This window comes from Onychostoma macrolepis, chromosome 13 (assembly GCF_012432095.1).
Source record: "Onychostoma macrolepis isolate SWU-2019 chromosome 13, ASM1243209v1, whole genome shotgun sequence".
Classification (NCBI taxonomy): domain Eukaryota; kingdom Metazoa; phylum Chordata; class Actinopteri; order Cypriniformes; family Cyprinidae; genus Onychostoma; species Onychostoma macrolepis.
Genome location: NC_081167.1, coordinates 13,437,193 through 13,449,507, shown reverse-complemented (window position 1 = coordinate 13,449,507; position 12,315 = coordinate 13,437,193). Strand labels below are relative to the sequence as shown.

Sequence of the window (12,315 nt, the reverse complement as noted above, 5' to 3'; positions counted from 1 at the left end):
GAGAGAGAGACACAGAAACATCTGTAGTTATAACCGATCCGTCGATCTGAATAGGGGTGTGTGTGTGTGTGTGTTCTATCTATCTATCTATCTATCTATCTATCTATCTATCTATCTGTCTGTCTGTCTGTCTGTCTGTCTGCATGTACAGTATATGTATATATGTAGCCTGTGTGTGTATAATCATATGTATGTATATGATTGTGTGTGTGTGTGTGTGTGCGCGTGCGCGCGCATGTACAGTATATGTATGTATGTAGCCTGTGTGTGTGTATAATCATATGTATGTATATGTTTGTGTGTGTGTGTGTGTGTGTGTGTGTGTGTGTGTGTGTGTGTGTGTGTGTGCATGTGTGTGTGTGCACGTGTTTGTGTGTGTGTGTGTGTGCATGTACAGTATATGTATGTATGTAGCCTGTGTGTGTGTATAATCATATGTTTGTGTGTGTGTGTGTGTGTGTGTGTGTGTCTGTGTGTGTGTCTGTTTGTTCTGTTTATTGAATGCAATTTAAATTATTCATATAATTATTTACAGGTGAAAGAATATGACATCTGAATGTATTTTGCATGAAAATGTACTACTTTGATAAAAATGCATTTTTCTCAGTTTTTTGTCCAAAATGTCGTATTTTTGATGGTACCCACCTGTGTTCAAATGGTCATAAAACATGAACACATGAAGATAGAATAAAATAGTTTTTTTTTGTTTAAAAGCAGAGACTTGGTTCTTTATTTTGATATATAATATGTTCTTATATTCATAGCAGAAAATATTCTGAGGGCCGTCAAAGTTAGGTGAAAATCATCAAAAACGCTGGCGGTGGCTGGCAACTTTTTTAAAAAACGCTGGCGGTGAAAGAGTTAAAGGTGCTGTATGTAGGATTGACAGGATTGAACTAAGTATTGCAGTCCAAATTCAAAATATTGGAGACGTTTTTTTTCACCTGGCCCCTCCTCCTCAGACTTGACGCACATGCAGGTTGCCAGATTAACGACACCAACAGAAACGAGCGCACATGCCGATGAATACAATTAAATACGCTTTGTTTTCCGCCAACTGGCAACCCGCGGTGCAGAAATACAATTGGGTAAACTGGCAGTGGGCGGGTTTCACAAACCATGACAAATGGAGAATAACTGACTGTAGCATTGTTTTTCAGATAAACAAGTATGTTAACTTAGCATGTTTCTTAAATATCTGCAAACATATTATAGTATTTTTATTCTTTAGTAGAGTCAAAATCCTACATACAGCACCTTTAATACCTATTCTAGCAGTCAGCATCAAGTGTCATATATCATTGTAAACAGGAGAACTTGAAGTTTCAGTCTAGCTAATTTAAAGTCCCAATTTTCCTTTTGTTTTCTCTTAGAATGAATGAATTTCCAGAATTTTAAGAAAAACGCAAGCAACAATTGGGAGTTTTTTACTGTGTATGCAAACAGAAACTCCTGAAGTTTGGTTCCCCTTCAGGAACTTGAGCTGCGTCGGAAAATGCTAGAGAACAGGTAGAGAACAGTAGATGCAGTAGGAAGGAAATCAAACCCGTTTTAATTACAAGCTTAATAAAATATGTTTTTGTGCCGAGGCAATCTGCTACCTTGTCTACTGGTTGTATTAAAACAAAAGGTCTGTGCAGAAAAAACATAGCTTCACAACGCCTCTCAGCCAGAGCGCTACAATTTTATATATATATATAGGCTATATATATATATATATATATATATATATATATATATATATATATATATATATATATATATATATATATATATATATTTATGTAATTTATTTATTCTTTTGATGGGAGAGCTGAATTTTCAGCAGCCAGAAATCACTGTAAATCAGTGCTCATGTAACTTTATTATTAATGTCGAAAAAAGTTGTGCTGCTTATTATTTATTTGGAAACCATGAAACATTTTTTCAGGACTCAGGATTTTGTAACATTATAAATGTCCTTACAATTTAATGCTATAGAGTTTCAAAGGCCATCACACACTTTCTTAGTCAACACAGACTGCCACAGCATTACTATGTAAATTTGGCATTTACCCCTCAGAGTTCTCAGGCAAACAGGGAGCAGAGAAAGTATGGCCAGGTTGCAAACAGCTCTCTTGAGTGCAGTGCTGATCGAGCTGCTGTTTAACTAAGATCACACAAGCATACACACAAAATTTCACCTCAGAAAACAGACCAAATGGCCACACAAAGAGGATTTAGCTAATCTCTGACCTCCTGCGACACTCTGTGACATAGTGGTTTTACAGCAGAAGTTAATTGACACTGGACATGACATGAATGGACATGATTTGATAAAGAAAACATTGTCCTAGAATGTCAGGAAGACTTTGTTCCATTATAACTGTGCTTTCTTTCTCATTGTTTGCCATATGTGGATTAATCAGTAGTAATATGATGGAAACAATCTGACATTTAACCGTATCATACACCTTGACACCTTGACATTAATGCAGTCTTTTAAATTGCTGTGGAAGCAATCACTGTTTGAGTGCAAAGTGAATTGAAATACCACTCTATTCCCATCAACTGATGTAGCTTTAAAGTGATAGTTCACCCAAAACAAATGAAAATTCTGTCATTAATTAGTCACCCTCGTGTCGTTCCAAACCCATAAGACCTTCGTTCATCTTCGGAACACAAATTAAGATATTTTTGATGAAATCCGAGAGGTCTCTGACCCTGAATAGACTGCAACGCAGCTACCACATTCAAGGCCAAAAGCTTCAAAGGCCAAGGCCGTAGCTTTAAAATCAAGGTTGAACCACTGATTTTAACAATGTCCTTACTACTTTTCTGGACCTTGAATGTGGTAGCTCCGTTTCTGTCTGTGGAGGATCAGAAATCTCTCAGATTTCATCAAAAATATCTTAATTTGTGTTCATCACAAAGAATTAGCAAAACTTTTGTTTCCGAACTGTCCCAGGGAATGTATGAACGGCAATGAACTGCAAGGCAGTCTGAATACAATGATCATGTCACATCATTGATTTTTGAATGCAGCATAGATGTACTGTATACTTCACTGCCTATGATATTGCACTATCCTGCTCGTTCAATTCCGTGACAGTTGAGCTAAGAAATAAAGACGGCTTTTGAAAGTTGTGGTTGGTGGTCAGTTTGAGTGTAAATGTATGATTTGACCAAGTTTTCCATTTTTGATGTCATTTCTAGCAAAAAATAAATAAATGTTGCAGATCACTAAATTATTATGCTGTTTTAGAAGTTTGTCCGAAATCAGTTCTGGGAAGAACTTCATGCATAAATGCTTTCAGACACAGCCACTGTCTTCGTCCATCACAGTACGGTCAAACATTTTAAGCTACCCCACAGTATTCTGGCTGGAATAATTCATTACTTCAATGAATCTGGTCCAAATTTCTACAGATCTAAAGGTGACACTCATATTCTCTCAAATGGTAAAACAGCTCCTGATAGTCATCGCTGGCTCTGCCTAGATTTCATTTCCTCACAGGATATTGGCTCAACTCCCATTGCTAATGTACAGGAGACAAAGAAACAGAGCGAAGAAACACTAGATGACAGGAACAGATAGAGCAGAGGTAGAGAACAGGAGATGCAGTAGGAAGGAAATCAAACCCGTTTTAATTGCAAGCTTAATAAAATATGTTTTTGTGCCGAGGCAATCTGCTACCTAGTCTGCTGGTTGTATTAAAACAAAAGGTCTGTGCAGAAAAAAACATAGCTTCACAACGCCTCTCAGCCAGAGCGCTACAATTTTAATTAGGGTTCATTTTCCCTGAATCTAATTAGAAGTACGAGAGTGGGGGAAGACATGGCAAGAGGGTACGCAAATGAAAACTGCTTTCTGTGTCATCCTAAATTCAGTCCCTCATTGCGAGAAAAACTGCATAAAAAGAACTAATAATGCCCCTTCTCTCTCCTCAAAAGTTAAGTTAAGTCGTGACGTAAAAGTTGAGTCAGAGTAAAAATAAAAAGAAAGAAAGAGAAATTAATGGAGAGATGGAGTGTGCTCTTGAGCAAAAAGAGGTGAGGGTTAAGGACAGGACAGGGAACTTGCCACAGGTGGGAATTAAGTAACATTAAAAAGCTCATTAATGCAAATGAAAAAAGAGGAAATTAAGGCCCATTTTGCATTCTGGGAAAGTACATACTGCATACTTTATAGTGTATACTGTATGTGCTCTAGTTAGACACTATGCTACAACTTGGTACAGACCATCTTATCATATACTGTTTTTGTTTACATGTCATGCATGTAGCTAATTTATGTCCCACATACTATTATTTGGCAAGCATTAATCTTCACTTAATACTGTTTAGAAAAATATGCAAATCGAGTAGTAACCAAAATGAAAAGTTATTTTGGAAAGGCTATGTGACAATGTCAGCCTGAAAATTGACATAGACAACATTTCAGACATTAGCACAAGGGATTACTCGACAACATTTCAGTCTTGTTTATTAACGAGGATGTCAGAATATGACTTGATTAATGCTGGAAAGCTGAAAACTGAAGAGTTGTGACCAACGTCCTAAGACTAAGTACGGTTTCACCCAAGGCACCACTGGGTTCACAGCAATAGAAACGATAGTAAAAAACACAGAAGAGAAGGTGATGTTTTGACTTTTTTTGTTTTCAAAGAAGTTAGCTAGAACAAACTTATTTACAGCTCTTTAATGTATGGCATTTCATTTGATCACAGAGGGCCTGTTTACATCTGGTCACTTCATGTGTTTACTCTGATTGGATAGCTATCCGATTGTTTAAAGACCAGGTGTAAATGCCTTCCAAAACACTTTCGAGATAGATTTCAATTCCAGATGAAACTGTATAATTGTAAATGCATTTGGTTGTTGAAACCACATATGTAAATTTTACTCCTCCCAAAATGTTAAAATAACATGTGATAGTGTGTTATAAGACATCATAGCCAGATAACTGCCACAAATGAAACTGAAAGCAAGTCGCAAACACTCAACATACAATAATTTTCATTAAAAGTAGTAACACTAACTTATCTTTCCAGTGCTGATGTCACCTGTTGTGGTCTTTGATCTTGAAATTAGCTGATGATGAATAAAATGCAGCACGTATCTGGTGCCTTCGTTGACGTGAACTTTATTAAATTTGCATATAGCATTGAAGATCTCACTTACACACTTATGTTTTGTGGAGACACATTTATGTGGAACTGTTTTAATAAATCAGAAAGCTATCTGATCAGTAAAAACAGTAAAAAGTGCCAGGTGTAAATGTAGCCAGTGATATATGTATGGTTTGGCCAGCCAAATCTTAAATTTGAAGATGACAAAAGTGCTTCTATACAGCCTTAGGGACAGAAGACTTGATTTCCTGGGTTGGCATCATATGCACTATTTTATTACAGTTTTGCTCTTTTTAAAAGTTTTTGTTTTGACAACACACTTCAAAAGTAATAAAAACTTAAAGTTCTTACTTATGTTTTTTTTTTCAAGTTTTATGGAACAAATACATTTTATGCAACAAATAAATGGCTTAGTGTTGCCCCAGCAATATGTTGTCTGTTACAGGTCTTACACTGATGTGAAAAAAAGTAGGAAATTGGTTTCCTTTTTTTTTTTTTTTTAATAATATATGAACAAGTAGACTTCTGAAGAAAACTTTTTTGTTGAGTTCTGTGTCTCTATTGAGTTTTTAAATCTTAAAGGGGTGGTTGACTGTTTTTTTTCTAGGCTTGATTGTGTTTATGGGGTGCAGTCCAACATGCGTTCACACTTCGTCTTTGAAAAAACACATTATTTTTCACATAATTTACCTTTATTCCACACCGCTCTGTCCCTTCTCTGACAAACGCCTCGATAATTTCCTGTTTTTATGAAGCCCCTCCCTCAGAAATACGCGATGGGCTGAGATTGGTTAGCTGGCTCAGTGTGTTGTGATTCGCTAAACCGCCGAGTGTGCGTCTGAATGTCCCACCCCTCAGCTCAGCGGTATGTGCTCCGGTTGTATTGTAAACAGTGGCATCGTCTATGCTTATCAGTTTGAGCCCGATTGAGACACAGAGAATATTAGTGAAGAGGATCGCGCAGAACCTGTGCAAGCACGGCATGTTTGTTTGTTTGTTGTTGTCTCATACTTTTAGATACGCTGTTGTTTGTAAACGCTACTGCATCTGTTAGCTCTCAACATACGGTTTTATTTTGATTAAACCTTTAATACAGCACAGCAACCGCACGCGCATCCATGTGTAACACTTCTCATTCCTGTGTGAAAATAAGTGAATAATTGGAACAGTTTGTTGGAGCTGATCTGACGATCTGAATGAGAGAGAGAGAGAGAGAGAGAGAGAGATGCAGAGCAGGGCGACGTGAGGAACAGTATTAAGAACCGCTGTTTTGAACATTGATTTTGAAACTTGTGAATCCATTAGTATCGTTAGAAGACAGAATCGCGATTCATATATGAATAGATTTTCTCGTGCACCCCTAGTTTTCTCTTCCTTTTCTCTAAAGCAGCACAGCATGGCCTCGTCCCCTTTGTTGCATGTTCCCGAGGGTGAGGTTTATCTGGGTTCGTGACGTAACGGACCCGGGAAGTAACTCGTTGTAGTCCCTACGAGCTGTTTTTGTGGGCATTAAACTGCCAGAATTTTAAAAGACATATCTCTGTCTGCATTGAACTTTCAGCACTGCAACTTTGCAGATATTGTTTATGCTCAAACAGCAACATTACACACTAACTAACATTAAAAAAGTGAAATCGCAATCAACCACCCCTTTAACATTAATCTTATCTTAATTAATTAAACTGAGTTAACAATTCCTAAAGGAATAGTTCACAAAAAAATGAAAATATCCATTCAAGATGCATCAGCTGTTGACTCTTATTCTGTTGGCACATATTCACTGCAGAGGATCCATTGGTGAGCAAGTGATGCTAAATTTATCCAATTCTGTACTAGGGCTGGTCCGAATACCATTTTTTGAGCTTCGAAGCTTCGGTAGTAAATCAACACCGAATATTCGAAGCGCTCAGAGGGAGAGGGCTGAACATTTTCTTCTTTCTAATAAAGACAGGAATCTCTGTGTGTGTATCTGTCTGTTTGAATTTTTATTATGTCGAGAACCGTTCATCCAATCGACTTCACGCGTGGCGGGTGTGTTGCTGAGGACCCAAGGGAGTGCAGTGTCACATTTTGGTGCAATATGGACACGCTACACATTCAGAATTAATAAACTTTTAATAAACTACAGAACAGTGCGAGCCGGAATGAATGAATGAATGAATGATGCATTTATATAATGCTTTATTGTGTATTGCTGTACACCCAAAGCGCTTTACAATCATGTGGGGGGGGTCTCTCCTCAACCACCACCAGTGTGCAGCATCCACTTGGATGATGCGAAGGCAGTCACAGGACAACGGTGCCAGTGCACTCACCACACACCAGCTACAGGTGGAGAGGAGAGAGAGTCATAGAGCCAATCAAGTGGATGGGGATTATTAGGAGGCCATGATAGACAGGGGCCAGTGGAGGCAATTTGGCCAGGACACCGGGGTTATACCCCTACTCTTTATGATAAGTGTCATGGGTTTCTTAATGACCACAGAGAGTCAGGACCTCGGTTTAACGTCTCATCCGAAACGAAAGACGGATCCGGAACTGGCGTGCCTCACACGCGCCTCACACGGGCAGGGCTTATATGCTCTGAGAACGGACACTGCACTAGTGATACAAAACACACAGGTCTGTTAAGAGCAATACTTTTAATAAGGTAGCCTAACATTTTTCTAACAAACAAATCACTCCAAAAAATCAGAAATTAGCAGCACAGTAATACTGACACCGTTAGGGTAGGCTATTAACTAAAAGAAGAATGAAAAATAAATGAACGAAGTTCAACGAACTGTAATAAATAAAGAACACGGTAGCATACTTTCAATAACAGCATCACACATTTTAATAAATGAACAGTTTAAATAAAATTTCATTTTTATGACTGCCGTATTCGCAAGTATTTTTCCAAGCAAATTAAGTGCATGTTTTTATCATGTGTAAAATTACTGATTAACATGGCGGATATGTTTTGCAGCTCGTTTTTTTTTTTTTACACCAACACTATAATATAGGCATACTACTTACAGAACTCAAGTGATTTTTCAAACTTGATGTGCTGTTGTGGTAATCCAGTTTCAAATCAAATATTTGGCACACACTGCCTTTGTTGTGTCCTCACTCAATTTAATGTGCTCCCACACAGCTGAGGTCTTCGGCATTTTTGTCTTCTCTTCCAGATGAACTGAATCATGACATTCACTCATGGGCGATTCATATTCAAGCTTGAAAGAGAACCGCTTCGCGGGGGATGCCATGTGTTTGAAAAAAAAAGAAAAAAGAATATTCGAATCTCAAAATTGAAAATCGAATGCCAACCCACCAAACGAATATTCGAATAATCAAATATTCTGGTCCGGCCCTATTCTGTACCGATAAACAAACAAAATGATCGAAATTTGGGATGGCCTGAGGGTGAGTACATTTTCAGCAGATTTTAATTTTTAATTATTCCTTCACGTTTTATGATCAACTAAAACACAGTGAAGTAAGCTACAACACAAATGTGGTGAACTACTTTGCTTGCAAAGTTAAGTAATTGGTTTCTGCGGGTTTTCCAAGTCATTTCAAACTTAAATAAATAAAGAATTTAGAAAAGTACCGGCTGCAGTAAAAAGCAGGTTTGCAAAGTAGTGCAATTCTAAAAGAGCACCATCACTGCACTCAATGCAAACATAATCAGTCCAATAAACAGTAATTTAAATACAAACAGCATTTTACAAGGTATAAAGTCAAGAAAAATGTTTGTTCATCACTTGTTGGAAGGGCAGGTTGAAAGGGCTGCCCTCTGTATCCTCAACGGGAAGAACAGAAGACCAACCGTTATGAGCAATTCCAGGAGCATTTCCAGAAAGCCTGCTGGTGATTAGAAAATGGCCTAATTTGCTACTTTAATGAATTAAGTGAGTGGAGCGGATTTTAGGCCAGTGCTTTAGTGGTAGTGATGGATATGTGGACAGACCAGTACGTGTGAAGCCAGTCAAGGCTGTCCAAGCGAACTTGTGCAATCAGACAAAGTGGCTTGAGCGCACAGAGCCAACCCAGACTCAAGCCAAAAATGACCACTCCCTAAGACCAGAACAGAATCAGCAAGGTCCAATGAGTCCACAAGCCGTTGCTACAACTTGAGCTGCAAAATTCTGTGCAAACATACTGCAGTAGAGCAGCACCAGGTTGAAGTGATAGTTGCTAGTCTACTGTTACAGAAGTATGAAACACTGTGGGAGGAATTCGCTAAGAACGAGCACAATCTCTTACAATCTCCTCGCATCCTTTCTCTCACCCTCCCCTGGCTCCACAACCTCCTTGTCTAAGGTACTGTAAAAGATATTCATAAAATAATAGACACCATCTGGCCTGCTGGCATTCGCTGCTTTTTACGAGGATTTAATGATGGCTAAATATTACTGTCAGCACTGAAAGGAACACTTTAAATCATTCACTGATATTCCTCGTAAAAGTACCATTCAAAAACCCACATTAGCCAAAGTTGCCAAAGGCCATAGTAAACCTATAGCGTGTGCATCATGCTCCACTGGGACAACGTACGCCATAGAAAATATCAAACAACAGTCATAAAATTTATTGTTGGCTTGCAGGAGAAAAGTTGTGTATGTTAATTGGTGTTTAATATTTTAAGGTAAGTGCAATGTCAAACATGATGTGCACTCTTTGTTCTCCAAATCAGCCCATTATAAATGATTATTTAAAGTGTTGTCAACATTTACAGTGCCTGACTCTGCAGAAGAAAGTTTTGTGAACTTGAAAAGTCTACAAAGAAAAAATATTCCATAAGGTTTTTTTTTTTTTTTTTTTAAGCTCTGTGGCATAGCACCACCCTGTGAGTGAAGAAATGAATGTGTACCACCAGATACCTTCAGACAGATGCCTATGGCCAGACATTATACCATAGAGGTCAAAGGTTTCAGAAGCAATCCATCACAGAGGTCTTGCCTTGAGAAAGGTCACACTGAGGATATCTTTAAACCTACGTTAACAGCCCCTCAGCTGCGTGTGTGCTTACAGATTTACAAATGATCAGCATGACTGCAGCAACACACTTACACACTCTGTTCCAAAACCTAGCAAGCCGCCTTGCTGTACTGTATGCAGCCTACGTAGACAGCTGCCTTCTAAAGCCCAAAGTATACTTCGGTTTTATGCATCAGCAAAGTATGTGCAAATCCAGATTTTTCCAAACATGCAAATTCTGTATGCTTAGCTCGCACATGCGCCTTGAATAATTTTGTGTGTGTGTGTGTGTGTAAATAAGTTGCTTCACAAGTTGGCAACACAAAAGAAACTGAAGAGATGGAACAATAACATCATCGAACTATGTATGCCTGAGTTGACGAGCACTTGTGTGAGGTGGTTTATGAGATAACTACAAGTTGCACACTGAAGACTTGACTTACAAATTAGTTTGGCTTTAACATGTTGGTAACATTGTGATACTTTAATAAGCATACAAATGCATAGCACTCACAAATGCTGTGTAAAAATACAACCCTTTATAATTATATAAAAAATTGTATCAATATATTCTGTAGTAAAATGGATGACAATTACATGTAGGCTCTGTCCCAAATGACACACTTGTTGTATAAGTGTGTAGTAGTTATCTTGCATAGCCTACTTGCAATGGTCATCGCATATGTATGCCTATGAAGTGCCACCATTAGTCATTTAGCATTAAGAAACCCAAGCTCATTGGAAAAATGTGCCTGTGGCAACATTTCTGCAAAATGGTATTACGTTGCTTCTTGCACATTTTATAACACTTTTAAAGTGTAACGCTAAAAGCATGTTCAGTTTTATCTGAAACAGATTAATGTGAACAGTTTATCAAGTTGGTTGTTAGATGTATTATGGCAGTTCAAAACTTAAATGTCTAGTGAGTGGCACTAAAAGTTAAATTATCAATGTTGATGAAGATAATGTACCACCTACATTAAACCTAAAAGTGTTAGCAAAGCAAACATGACACCAAAACACATTTGCAGAAGCAACCATGCCATTTGAGCTTGCTTCTTCACACCTTCTCTTTTTTGTGTGACTCGCGTTTCAAGCAACTCATTCCAGAGAGGTCTGCATTAAAAAGTATAATGCCATACCAGGTGAGCTACCGAGCAAGCTTACTACATCAGAAAAGCTGTACATATATCGCTGGTTATGTGATGGAAACATCAAAATGTATCAGTTTACAAATCATGCTCTATGGTAAAAGTGTTTAAAGATCATAACATAGTACTGTGCAAGGAACCATGCAAAAATAAGTCTTTAATAAACAATCTGTCCCTGTAATTAAAATTTGTGTAAATGTTTTAAATGTTGGCTGTGTTGTACTACCACGTGTGTTCCTTACGCAGTGAATTTTATGGTAATTTTTTCAGGTAATATTTTTAATTCTGTAAAAATGTAGAGGAATATTTTTCCAATGAGCCTAGGTTGGCATTTAGGTTTCAAAAAAAGTATGATGCATTTGGGACATAACTGACATTTAGTTTGCTTTCCCATTTTTTTTTTTTTTCTGACTGGCACAACGCATTCTGAAATTGTTGTTAGAATTTGACCAATGAAGGAATCTTAGAGGGCAGCTAAATTATACCATTCAAACTGGCTTCATGTCTTTAGCATATAATGCCTTAAAATCCTGTCTACATAGGCAGTTCACTAAGTTTTGGAACAGAGCCACAGACACTCACTTCCAAAAAGCAAAAAGTGAGACCACTCACGAGGTGGTATGCAGACTATTTAAAGGTTCTGCACTGGGAGGTCTTCCATGGGTACCACCAAAGATCTGATTACAGACACCACACACGCAGTCACTGCATCCTGTATGTGTCTCGCTTGCATATGTCAGCAATATTCTGAGAAATTCCATTATGACTCAACTGTGCATTCCAGTAGATCTCCACTGGCTTATCAGCTTTCTGTAATGAACTGTCAGTAATATCACACTGCAGCAGCTTGAACGAAACAATTTACAGTAACTGTACCGCTGAGTGTGCATGCATTCTGTTTCTCATAATACGTAACTGGATCCATTCATACTGAAGAGTCATAAATCATAGTGTGTATGGTAAATTAATTCAAAGTGTGGTAGTTGTGTATGTTATAAAGCTTCATTAAATGTGAAGTGCAAAAGTTTCCAAACAATGGCACTATTATTATTTTTACAAAGATCACAACTGGGAATTTGGGAAGAATCACT

At 37.8% G+C, this 12,315-nt stretch overlaps 1 protein-coding gene across 5 annotated transcripts in view; it reads right to left on the bottom strand.

Annotated features, from left to right (window-relative positions):
- Positions 1-12,315, bottom strand: part of atrnl1a (attractin-like 1a) — a 302,814-nt gene that overhangs the window by 237,078 nt on the left and 53,421 nt on the right. The gene's annotated exons all lie outside the window — the stretch shown is intronic.